Source organism: Oryctolagus cuniculus, chromosome 4 (genome assembly GCF_964237555.1).
Source record: "Oryctolagus cuniculus chromosome 4, mOryCun1.1, whole genome shotgun sequence".
Lineage (NCBI taxonomy): Eukaryota > Metazoa > Chordata > Mammalia > Lagomorpha > Leporidae > Oryctolagus > Oryctolagus cuniculus.
The window spans coordinates 147515945-147529099 of NC_091435.1; positions in this window are offsets into that span (position 1 = coordinate 147515945).

Genomic DNA, 13155 nt, shown 5'->3' on the forward strand with positions numbered 1-13155 from the left:
GGGCACTGCAGGCAACGGCTTTACCCGCTACGCCACAGCGCCCTTCCCATAATTTCCCTTTATGTTCAAGAAGCTCAGTTATCTCTTGGCCAACATTATAGCTTAGGTCCTGTGAAAAATTGCCTAAATTTTTATCACATATTTAATTCTGATTTCAGAAGAATCATTTTATCACTTCTTATTTCACTTTACAGTCAGGAAAACATCAATTCACTGTTTGCTGAAAATCGCTGTGAATATTACTCATTTTTTACATAATGAGTAACTTTGGTTTTGCTCAGCTAATCTCAAACTGCATTTGTCTTCATTATGAAATAGCCAATCTCTGCTACTACCCTGGTCATAGAACTGGTGTTTCTCCCAGATTCTGCATCTGTGAAGATACTTCAAAAAGTTCATGGAAATGGAATGAAAAGATAGGTTTATTCTGGCGCATAAACACCTTGGAATCCACGTATAGCTTCTTCATAGTATACATTTTCAGTGCTAGGAACTGTTGAAAACCTCTGTGGATTTCAAAAATGTTTTGTGCCAAAGTGAACCTATCATTTAATTCAACTTTCCAAGAACTTTTTTGAGTATCCTTGTATTTCTTTATTTTAAAATTAAAAATCTTGGAGCTGGCGCCGCGGCTCACTAGGCTAATCCTCCGCCTTGCGGTGCCGGCACACCGGGTTCTAGTCCTGGTCGGGGCGCCGGATTCTGTCCCGGTTGCCCCTCTTCCAGGCTATGGCCCGGGGAGTGCAGTGGAGGATAGCCCAAGTCCTTGGGCCCTGCACCCCATGGGAGACCAGGATAAGTACCTGGCTCCTGCCATCGGATCAGTGCGGTGCGCCGGCTGCAGCACGCCGGCCGCGGCGGCCATTGGAGGGTGAACCAACGGCAAAGGAAGACCTTTCTCTCTGTCTCTCTCTCTCATTGTCCACTCTGCCTGTAAAAAAAATAAATAAATAAAATAAAAATCTTGAGGCCTGCACTGTGGCACAGTGGGTTAAAGCCCTGGCCTGAAGCGTCGGCATCCCATATGGGTGCCGGTTCTAGTCCCGGCTGCTCCTCTTCTAGTCCAGCTCTCTGCTATGGCCTGGGATAGCAGTAGAAGATGGCCCAAGTCCTTGGGCCCCTGCACCCATGTGGGAGACCCAGAAGAGGCTCCTGGCTCCTGGCTTCAGACCAGCTCTGCTTCGCCCATTGCAGCCAATTGGGGAGTGAACCATCAGATGGAAGACCTCTCTGTCTCTACTTCTCTCTTTAACTCCATCTTTCAAATAAATAAAATAAATCTTTTTTAAAAATTAAAAATCTTTATAGTTATTTTTAAATTAGGAAAGCAATTTCATTATCAATTGCAACTTATTTAGATACCCCTGTTACTCTGTTATCTGTGTAAAATAATACAACTTACATTCATGAGTAGAAAAAAAAATTCACACTGAGTCCATCCATTGACACTGACTAGAAACATGATGTGTGTATGTATAATTCTAGAAGCTACTGCTCAACAGACACTGACACAAACATAGTATATTACATAATGTGACAGCTAAAAAGCTAGAGGTCTAACAAAATGATAAAGTTGTATTTAATAAGAAAATATTCTCCACAGCTTCAGATTTTTAAACTCTCACACCAGCCACATTTGTTTGACCAACACACTTGTTAAGAAAAGAGTTTGGTAACTAATTTTTAAATTTTTTCCTTGATATTACATTATTTGAAAGAGAGAGAGATACCATCTGCTGGTCACTCCCCAGATGTCTGCAACAGCTGATGTTGGTCAGGTGGAATTAGAAGTTGGGAACTCAATCTGGGTCTCCCACATGGATGGCAGGGACTCACCCACCTGAGCCACCACCTGTGGCCTCCCCGGGTGCACACCAGTAGGAACTGAGACTCAAGAGTAGAGGCGGGACTCAAGCCCAGGCACTGCAATATGGGAGGCAGGCGTCCTGAGCAGGGTCTTAACTGCTATGCCAAATGTGCACCACTGGTGTCTCCTAGAAACGTAAACCCACACATACTGTAGAACTGATCCTTAAGTTAACTGAAAATGTATGTCAACACCAAAACCTATACGTAAATGTATACAGCAGTTTACTTAAGTGCTATAAACTGAAACAGCTAAACTGCTTTTCAACTGTTGAATAAAGAAAAATTAGTAGAATCATACAATGGAGTACTGCCCAGCAATAAAAAGGAATGAATTATTTCTTTCTCAGGCAACAACATAAATGAAGCTTAAATGAATTTTTCTAGTTGAAAGAAGGTAGACACATAAGGTTACATATTGAACGCTTGCGTTTATAAGACATCTAGGAAAGACAACACCATAGGGACAGAAAGCAGGTGAGTTGTCGCCCAGGTTCGGGGTGAAGGGAAGTGTGGACTACCGTGGACAGCAAAGCAGATCTCAGTAGTAGTGGATAACTCAGTGCACTTGTCAAACTCCATAGAACTGTACACTACAAAGAGTCAGTTCTACTGTGTAAAATTTTAAGAAATCAACTAGGATGTCAAGAGAACTCAATCTGGAATGCAGGCTGTGAGAAATGAATCTAACTATATTACAAATTTAAAACATAATCATGGGAGCAGGTATTTAGCATAGCAGTTAAGACAGCTGAGTTCCATATACCAAAGTACCTGGCTCTGGCTCCTGACTCCAGCTTCCTGCTAATGCAGACCCTGGGAAGCAGTGGTGATGGCTCAAATAACTGGGTGTCTGACACCCACATGGGTGGCCTGGATTGAGTGCCAGGTTTCAGTACCATACCTGGCCATTGCAGGCATTCAGAGAGTGAACTAGTGGATGAAATCTCTCTCAGTCGCTGTCTCTGTCTCTCTGTCTCTCTCTCTCTGCCTTTCAAGCACATAAAAAGATAAACTTTTTTTAAGTTTATGGAAAACGTGTATTTGAAAAATGCATGCATGGATTTCAAATGCATAGATTGGAAATATAAAGGAAAAAGAAAGAAAAGCAAAGATGAAGGTGTATCAAAAGAATGGGAGCCTATCTGGGGGGAAGCCCTACTGCCAAAGTGAAGCAGTATGAACAACAGAGTGAAAAACAGTACTGGAATATAACCCAAATAATAAAATATTTACCAGCAACATTTATAACAAGGGATTTGTGAGTGGACTAACCTATTACAATACATATGTGAATTTAGCATGATAATTCCATGTAAAGTCAATGTAGGAAAGTCATTTATATTTTTCTATCCTTCAAACAATTATTTATCAATATGTATTATATGATGCAAGTTAAACAAGATCAGAAAACAATAAATACCTTTCAATAAGTTCAACAAAGATAGACACGGGCTGGCTAATCCTCCGCCTGCAGCGCCAGCACCCCGGGTTTCTAGCCCCGGTCAGGGCGCCAGATTCTGTCCCGGTTGCCACTCTTCCAGGCCAGCTCTCTGCTGTGGCCCGGGAGTGCAGTGGAGAATGGCCCAAGTCCTTGGGCCCTGCACCTGCATGGGAGACCAGGAGAAGCACCTGGCTCCTGGCTTCAGATCAGCGCGGTGCACCGGCCACAGTGCGCCGGCCGCAGCGGCCATTGGAGGGTGAACCAACGGAAAAAGGAAGACCTTTCTCTCTGTTTCTCTCTCTCACTGTCCACTCTGCCTGTCAAAAAAAAAAAAAAAAAAAAAAAAAAGATAGGCATGGCCTCTATATAAATTTATGAAATACTGATTAGTTTATAACTTGAAGGAAATTGAAAAAGATTCCAATAAATGGAAGCACATATTATGTTCATGGATTGAAACAACATTGTAAAGATGTAATTCTCCCCAAGCTGATTTATAAATTCAATAAAATTTCAATCACAATCCTCTCCAGGGAGTTAATAGGTGTGCAGGTGTGCTTGAGTGTGTCTGTGTCTGGGAATTCGTAATCTGCTTCTTAAATATATGTAGACAATGTAAAAAGAAACAAGATAATTGTTGAAGAAAAAATTACATAGTCATAATAATTTAGAGTATATAGTGTTGAGCTAAGGAAAACCAAATAGACCAAAGGCAAAGAATGGCAACTCCCTAAGCAGACCACTTATAAATCATCATGGCTGATGAAGAAGGCGCAATTGTGGTACCATGTGGAAAAGATGACTTGTCAATAAACACTGTTGCACCAATTAGATATTCATATAAGAAAAATGCATCATCACACACAAAAATCAGCTCTGGGTGCTTTGTAGGCTTAAGTGTGAAAGGCAACACAGTGCTTCTTCTAACAGATAACAAATAATTTCTTCATGATGTTGGAGTAAACAAAGATTATTTAAACAGGACACAAAATGCCTAAACAATAACACAAATGATTACTACATTGACCATATTGAAAATAAGATCTGTTCATCAAAAGGTACCATGAAGAGGGGCTGGCATTATGGCTTAACCCACTACACCACAACGCTAGCCCTCTTCCGGATGGCCCAGGTGCTTGGGACCCTGTCACCCAGGTGGGAGACCTGGAGGAAGCTCCTGGCTCCTGGCTTTGGCCTGGACCAGCTCTGGTCATGGTAGCCATTTGAGGAGTGAACCAGTGTGTGGATGATCTCTCTCTGTAACTCTTTCAAATAAATAATAAATAAATCTTTTTTTTTTTTTTTGACAGGCAGATTTAGGCAGTGAGAGAGAAAGACAGAGAGAAAGATCTTCCTTCCATTGGCTCACCCCCCACAAATGGCAGCACCGCGCTGATCCGAAGCCAGGAGCCAGGTGCTTCTCCTGGTCTCCCATGTGGGTGCAGGGCCCAAGCACTTCGGCCATCCTCCGGTGCACTCCCGGGCCACAGCAGAGAGCTGGACTGAAGAGGAGCAACCGGGACAGAATCTGGCGCCCTGACCGGGACTAGAACCCGGGGTGCTGGCGCCACAGGCTGAGGATTAGCCTAGTGTGCTGCAGTGCCGGCCAATGAATCTTTTTTTAAGAAAAATATATCATGAAGAAAATACAAAAGCCATCCATAGACCAAGAGATTTGTCATACATATAATGAACAGAATCTGGGAAATGCAATGCATTTCTACAACCCGATAAGAAAATGCCAGAAGACTCAATAAAAAAGGAGGGAAATGTTTGAGCCTACACCTGCTTATGAGCAGAGCTAACTGGGCAGTGAACACCTATAGGCTGTGCAGCACCATTAGCCAGCGGGAGCACATGTTTTTTTGTTGTTGTTGTTGTGGTTTTTTTTTTTTTTTTTTTTTTTTTTTTTTTTTTTTGACAGGCAGAGTGGACAGTGAGAGAGAGAGACAGAGAGAAAGGTCTTCCTTTTTCCGTTGGTTCACCCTCCAATGGCCGCCATGGCTGGCGCGCTGCGGCCGGTGCACCGCGCTGATCCGATGGCAGGAGCCAGGTGCTTCTCCTGGTCTCCCATGGGGTGCAGGGTCCAAGCACTTGGGCCATCCTCCACTGCACTCCCGGGCCACAGCAGAGAGCTGGCCTGGAAGAGGAGCAACCGGGACAGAATCCGGCGCCCCGACCGGGACTAGAACCCGGTGTGCCGGTGCCACAGGTGGAAGATTAGCCTATTGAGCCACGGCGCTGGCCGAGCACATGTATTAAAACTTCTGTGAGACATCACCGTTAATCTGCTGAAGTATCTAGAATTAAAATGCTGACCCTCTTCTGCAACAATGTCTAAAAGATGCTCAGTATTTGATGCGGGCTTTCCTCCAATGTGGCCCCTAGTGAAGGTAGGCTGTCCCAGAACCCTGGTCATAGAAGCATTTTCCCAAAAGGAACAGGATCTGCATGCATGCTGGGAGACCTACAGCTCTCATGAGGTCATCTAAAACGAAAACACGTCAGCGGGGCCTGGGTGCTGCCCTGCGTGCTGTGCCTGTGACTGCCGCAGGGGTGCTTTCCTTATTGAGGAGCAAAAAAGTGTTGTGGACGTATTGAAGGCACAGACTCAGGAAGCTAAAAGCAAAAATGGAAGCTTCTTGAGTAATTAAAAAATTCAAGAGGCAAGAAAAAAAAGAGACCCAAAATATCAAGTCCTGGCAAGAATGTAAAGCACTAACTAGTACTTTTCTTTAAGATTTATTTATGGGGGCCGGCGCCGTGGCTCACTTGGTTAATCCTCTGCCTTCGGCACTGGCATCCCATATGGGCGCTGGGTTCTAGTCCCGGTTGCTCCTCTTCCAGTCCAGCTCTCTGCTGTGGCCTGGGAGGGCAGTGGAGGATGGTGCAGGTGCTTGGGCCCAAGAAGACCTTTCTGTCTCTCTCTCACCGTCTATAACTCTACCTGTCAAAGAAAGAAAGAAAGAAAGAAAGAAAGAAAGAAAGAAAGAAAGAAAGAAAGAAAGAAATTTATTTATGGCCCCAACAGCAGGAGCTGGGTCAATCGAAGCCAGGAGCCAGGCGTTTCTTCCAGGTCTCTCATGTGGGTACAGGGGCCGGCCTGAGCACTTAAACCATCTTCTGCTGCTTTCCCAGGTGCATTAGCAGGGAGCTGAACTGGAAGGGGAGCAGCCGGGACTTGAACCAGAGCCCATATGGGATACCAGTACTGCAGGCAGTGACTTAATCCACTGCAGCCATAGCACTGACCCTTCACTGGTACTTGATAGGACCAGTTCGTTAGACCAGAAATACTTACTAAATATGAAGATGCGTTTTATGATTCAGCAGATCTACACTTAGGTACATACCCAGAAGAACACAGTGCATATGTTCATACACACACACACACACACACACACAAGATTTTCTTAACCATAGTATTTGTAGTAACCAAACACTGGAGACAACCTAAATGTCCCTCTACAACAGAACGGGTAAATAGAACTGCAGCACGTCCATGCCACAAAACATGACATAGTGATGAGAATGAACCTACTGCACCCCTATGCAATACCATAGGTGATTCCTACCAACTCAACACTGAATGCAAGAGCGGGATGCTTTTGTCTGATTCTCCCTACATAAGACTCAAAATATGGACAAAACCACTCTATGTTGGCATATCTGAATGGTTTTTCCTTTTTGAGAAACACAGTTTGATGACAGGAAGGGGGTGATGGATGGGGTGCTGGTACTGGCAGTATTCCTTGTTTTGATTGGGGTAGTGGTTATGTAGATATGTTCACTGGTGATTTGTTGACTTTTATGCATGCATGTAGTTTTATATTAAAATATATAGGTATAAAGGCATAGTTTTTCCTATTCTTCTTACCAAATTCAGCAGAATACTCTGGGTATTATATATCAACAAAGAAGCAAAAAAGTCTAGAAGGAAAACAGAAAGCAAACTAGGTAGGTATCTTCGGACTCTAGGAATCACATGGTGGTGAGCTCTCTGGTTTTTTGTTTGTTTGTTTTAAGATTTATTTATTTGAAAGGCAGAGTTATAGAGCAGCAGAGGCAGTAGAGGGAGAGGTTTTCCATCCCCTGGTTCACTCCCCAGATGGCCACAATGGCCGGAGCTGCGCCAATTCAAAGCCAGAAGCCAGGAGCTTCTTCCGGGTCTCCCATGCGGTTGCAGGGGCCCAAGGACTTGGACCATCTTCTACTGCTTTTCCAGGCCACAGCAGAGAGCTGGATCGGAAGTGGAGCAGCTGGTACTCAAACCGGCGCCTATATAGGATGTCGGCACTGTGGGTGTTAGCTTCACCAGCTACGCCATAGCGCCGGCCCCATCTGGGGTTTTATTTTGCCTCACGTATCCACTTCTTGGAGCTGAAGAAGCTGACAACTCAGAAACCTCAAGAAGCACAGACAAAAATAAAACCCTTGAAAGTTCAGCTCTCTAGTCGAAGGACTAAGGAAGGCAAGCTAGTAAGACAGGTTACTAACCACTGTCCTTCATCCAGACACCATCAAAGAAACCCTGCTGAGCTCCACTCCCTGCCCATCCACCTGTGCCAGCTGGTGAGCACGGACTTCCACCAGCACAGCCCACACCAAAGCGTCTGATTTAGTCCATTTGCTGTTTCTGTAATGAAGTTGCTGAGACCGGGCGACAGATAAACAATAGCACATTATTCAGCCCCTGGTTCCGGAGGCTGGGAAGTCCAGGGCATGGTACTGTGCTGGCCTGTGATGAGGGCATTCTCTCTGCATCCTAACACAGTGGAGATCATCACAAGTTGAGATGGCAAGCTTGCCAGGGCCAGGTCCACGGTCACCCCTTCAGCTAATATGGCTCTCCCCTCATTGCCCAGTCTCCTGTCTGAAGTCCACCAACATATGGTCCAGGAAACTAAGTTTTCAGTAAGTGAATTTGCGGGGATGATTCAAACCATATAGTGCCTGAGCCCTTCGGCTCTGATAGGAATGTCGGAGATGATCAAAGTACGGACCAGGACTTCCGTCCCCCAGCCAATGCTGAGGGCGCCCACCTGTCCTATCAGGGCAGACCACATCCGGGGCTGGACTGCCAGCACCACTCTGCAGCACCAAGGCCCAACAGCGTCTACAAAGCCTCAAAAAGCAAATCAGCAGAGAAAATGTAGCCATTTCTACAAGTGGTGCTGAAGCAGCTGGCATCCTTAGGCAGTGCAGTCACTCATGGATTTCATTCATTCATTAAGTGGACCCTCACCCTGAGTCTCCCAACTGTTTCAAATGTAACTCCAAATGGACCATAAACTTAAATAGAAAACACAGAAGTAATTTTAAAATTTTTTAAGAAAAATTTATTTATTTAGTTGAAAGGCAATTACAGAGAGAGGAGAGAGAGAGAGAGAGAATCTTCAGTCCCCTGGTTCACACCCCTACCTAAATGGCCACAACAGCTAAGCCCAGGCCACGACAGAGCCAGGATCCAGGCATTCTATCCAGGTCTCCCACAAGGGTGGTAGGGGCCAAGGTACTTGGGCCATCTTTTGCTGCTTTCCCAGGAGCATTTGCAGGGAGCTGGATGGGAAGTAGAGCAGCTGGGATTTGAACTGGTGCTCGTATGAGTCCCAGCAGCACAGATGGTAGCTTAACCCAGAGCATCACAATACTGGCTCCTTTTAAAAATCTTAGAAAAATAATCTGGCCATTATGGTTTATTGAAAATACTGTGCTTTCTCCAATGTATGTTCTTGGCACCTTTGTCAAAAATCAGTTGGTTGTATGTATATGGATAAATTGCTGGGTTCTCTATTCTGTTCCATTAACTTATGTCAGTTTTTATGCCAGTGATATATGCTGTTTTAATTACCATAGCTTTGTAGTATGGTTTGAAATCAGGTATTGTGATGCCTCCAGCTTTATTCATTTATTTATGTGTCTATTTACTTTTGGTCAGGATTGCTTTGGCCATTCTAAGTCTTGTGATTCCATCTGAATTTTAAAATTGTTTTGTCTAAATCTGTAAAGAATGCCATTGGTGTTTTGATAGAGAATGCATTGAGTCTGTAGATTGCTCTAGGTAGTATGGACATTTTAATAATATCAATTCTCCTAATCAATGAATAGGGAATATCTTTCCACTTTTTGTGTCCTTAGTGATTTCTTTAATCAGTGTTTTACAATTTTTAAAAGATGTATTTATTTATCCACATATTTATTCATTTGAAATCAGAGTTACAGAGAAGAAGAGACATACAGATTTTCCATTTGCTGGTTCAGTCCCCAAATGACTGCAATGGCCAGGGCTGGGCCAGGCTAGAGCCAGGAGCCAGGAGCCAGGAGCTTCTCCTGGGTCTCCTATGCTCCCATGTGGGTGCTGGGGTCCAAGCACTTGGGCCATCCTCCACTGCTTTTTTAGGCACATTAGCAGGAAGCTGGATTGAAAATGGAGCAGCTGGGAGTTGAACTGGAGCCCATACGGGATCCCTGCATTGTAGGCTTAACCTGCTCCGCCACAATACTGGCCCCTGCAATTTCCATTGTGGAGATTTTTCACTTCTTTGGTTAAATTTATCCCCAAATATTTAATTTTTGGGTAACTATTATGAATGAAATTTCTTTCTTGATTTCTCTTTCAGCAAGATCATTACTGGTGTATTAAAAAACTGCCATTTTTTCCTGTTACTTTTGTATCTGATAACTTTACTGAATTAACTTATCAGCTCTAACAACTTTTTTTGGTGGCATCTTTAGGCTTTTCCATGTACAAAATCATGTCTTCTGAAAACATGGACATCTTGACTTCCTCCTTTCCAATTTCCATGCTCTTTATAAATGATATTGGCAAAACTGGATATCATATGTAGAAGAATGAAATTAGATCCCTACCTCTTACTATATATAAAAATCAATTCAAGATGGATCAAAGAAATAAATGTAAGACTTGAAACTGTGAAAATGCTAGAAAAAAATTGGGAAAACACTTTAAGGCACTGGTGTAAGCAGAGATTTTTTGGGAGAAGACTCCAAAATGCAATCAACAAAGCTAGACAAATAGGATTATATCTAACTCAGAAACTGCTATACAGCAAAAGAAACAATCAACAAAGGGAACAGACATCCGATAGAATAAGAGAAAGTATTGCAAGCTACTTACTCAATGAAGGATTAATATACAGAATGCTTCTCACCCATTTGGGAGGCTGGGATAGAGTTCCAGGCTCCTGGCTTCAGCTTTCCCCAGTGTTGGCTGTTGTGGGCATTTGGAGAATGAATCAGTGGGTGGAAAATCTCTCTGCCTTTCAACTAAAATGAAAATAAAGCCATTAACATTTTAAAAAAAGATTTATTTATTTATTTGAATGGCAGAATTAGAGAGAGGCAGAGGCAGAGGCAGAGAGAGAGCGAGAGAGAGAGAGAGGTCTTCCATCCACTGGTTCACTCCCCAAATGGCCACAACGGCCACAGCTGGGCCTATCCAAAGCCAGGAGCCTGGAGTTTCTTCCAGGTTTCCCACTTTGGTGCAATCTTACTCTGCTTTTCCAGGCACATTAGCAGGGAGCTGGATCAGAAGTGGAGCAGCTAGAACTCGAACTGGTACCCAATATGGGATGCCAACACTGCAGGTAGCAGCTTTACCCACTATGCCACAGTGCCAGCCCCTAAATTTTTTTTTAAATTTAAATTTTACTCTGCAAAAAGTCTTATTAAGAGGATGAAAAGGCAAGTTTGCACAGTGGGAGAAAATATGTATTTTGCAAACCACATTTCTGACAAAGGACTCATATAGAGAACTCTCAAAACTTAACAGTAAAACATCCCAAACAATCCAAATAAAAAATGGACCAAAGACACAGCCATGTCACCAAGAGGTTTGTGGAGGGCAAATAAGCCTATAAAAATGTCATTGGCCATGAGAGAAATGCAGATAAAACCCATAAAGGTATAGCACTGTATACCTCTCAGGATTGCATCAAAAATAGTGACAACCTGAGACTCTGGTCACACCTTGCTGGAGGGAGCATGGAGGGTGGTGTAGCAGGTCCTTTAAAAAACAAACACGTCCATGAGCCAGCAATTGCATCCCTGGGCATTTATCCTAGAGAAGTAGCAATTTAGTTTCACACAAAAACCTGGACGTGAATGCTGATTGAAGCTTAATTTCTAACGGCTCCAGACTGGAAGGAACCTAGATGCTCTCTCTTCAACAGGTGCATGGCTGAACAATATGTGGCTCACCTGTACTATGTGGAACACTCAGGGCTTGGTAATGCTTGAGAGTGAACTAACTACTGATGCAAACTCTCACCTGGGTCAATCTTCATCAAATCAGGATGAGTGAAAAAGCTCACCGCCAAAGGTTACGCACAGGGTAATTCCTCTTACGTAAGATTCTTGAAATGACAAATGTGCTGAACTGAAGAGCAGATCCATGATTGCCAGTGCTCAGGAAGGTGGGGGGGATGGTGGGGTGGCTGTCAAAGGGGAACACGCAGGATCTTTGTGGGGATGGACGTGCTCTCTACCTGGGCTGCCTGAATGTCAGTACCTGCTTGTGGGCTTCGCAAGATGTTACCACTGGGGAAACTGGATCAAGACACACAGGATCTGTCTCATTTCTTACCGCTGTTTGTGGAAAAAAAAAAAAGCTTAACTTTCATAAAATGTGTATATAATGGCAAAGGACCTAGAATAGCCAAGACCCCGAAGAAAATGGAAAATATAGGTGAAGATGTTGGGCTCCGTGACCTAACAACTATCTTTGGAAAACAGGTTGGCATAAAATTAATGATACACTTGGTGCTATCCCACAATTTATCTCTTGATACAGATCTTAGAAAACCTTTTCCCAGGTGCCATCAGGAGATACAGAAAGTCCACAGCAGCACTGTTTGTGTTCACAGCAAGCAAGTTGGGTGCATTTTCCAATATTAACTTCCTGGCTTTGCTAATGTGCCACAGTTATGTAAGATGGTTAGAGTGGGGAAGCTGGGTGAGGATACACAGAAACTTCCTGTACTATTTTTTGCAACCTCTCTGTGAGTCGAAAAATTACTTCACATTTAAAAACTGGACACATTTTACTGAAAAAGACTTAAAAAGTGGGGCATACAGTGGGCTACTAAGCAGCAGTGGAAATGAAAGATCTGCAGCTATGTCTATCAACAGACCACTCCCAGGAACATCATGTCACAAAAAGTGCAAGTCATAGCACACCTGATACCTTTCATAAAACAAGATGCAAAACAAAGAGTTGTCGAAGGACACATCCAAATGGGATAAAACACAAAGAAAATCAGCATCCTGGACTTCTGAGTCGGAGAGGGACTTGAAGAAAAAATCTTGGGCTTCTGTAACATTGTAACATTTGATTTCTCCAGCTGCTGGGGGGATGAGTGGGCATGGATGCAGATAAGAGTTCTCTTTATAGTTATGCATACATAGCATATACTTAATTAACAGGAGGCTTTATAGAGAAACAATGGACACACAGTGTCGGAACGACACTAGACCCTGTGCTGTTCTCTTGCCCGGCCCTTCCTGGGTTTGCTGCCGGTCCTTCCCGGGTTTGCTGCTGTTCCCTCACTTGTTGGAGGAACGACGCCGTCCCAGGTTAGCTGCCGGCCCCTCCACCTCCGTGGAGGGGGCGGCACCCCCGCCGCTTTCCCCGCTTCCGCGGAGGAGCGGCACACCGCCGGCCAGCTCTCTTGGGGGCTGCTCAGATGTTCCTCAGGTGTTCCTTCAGATGTTCCTCGTGCATGTTGTCTCTCTCTTCCTTTATAGTCCTCTTCCACCAATCCCAACTCTGCTACCCACACGCCGAGCATGCTGCTCTCCTCCAATCAGGAGCAGGATCAGCTCCT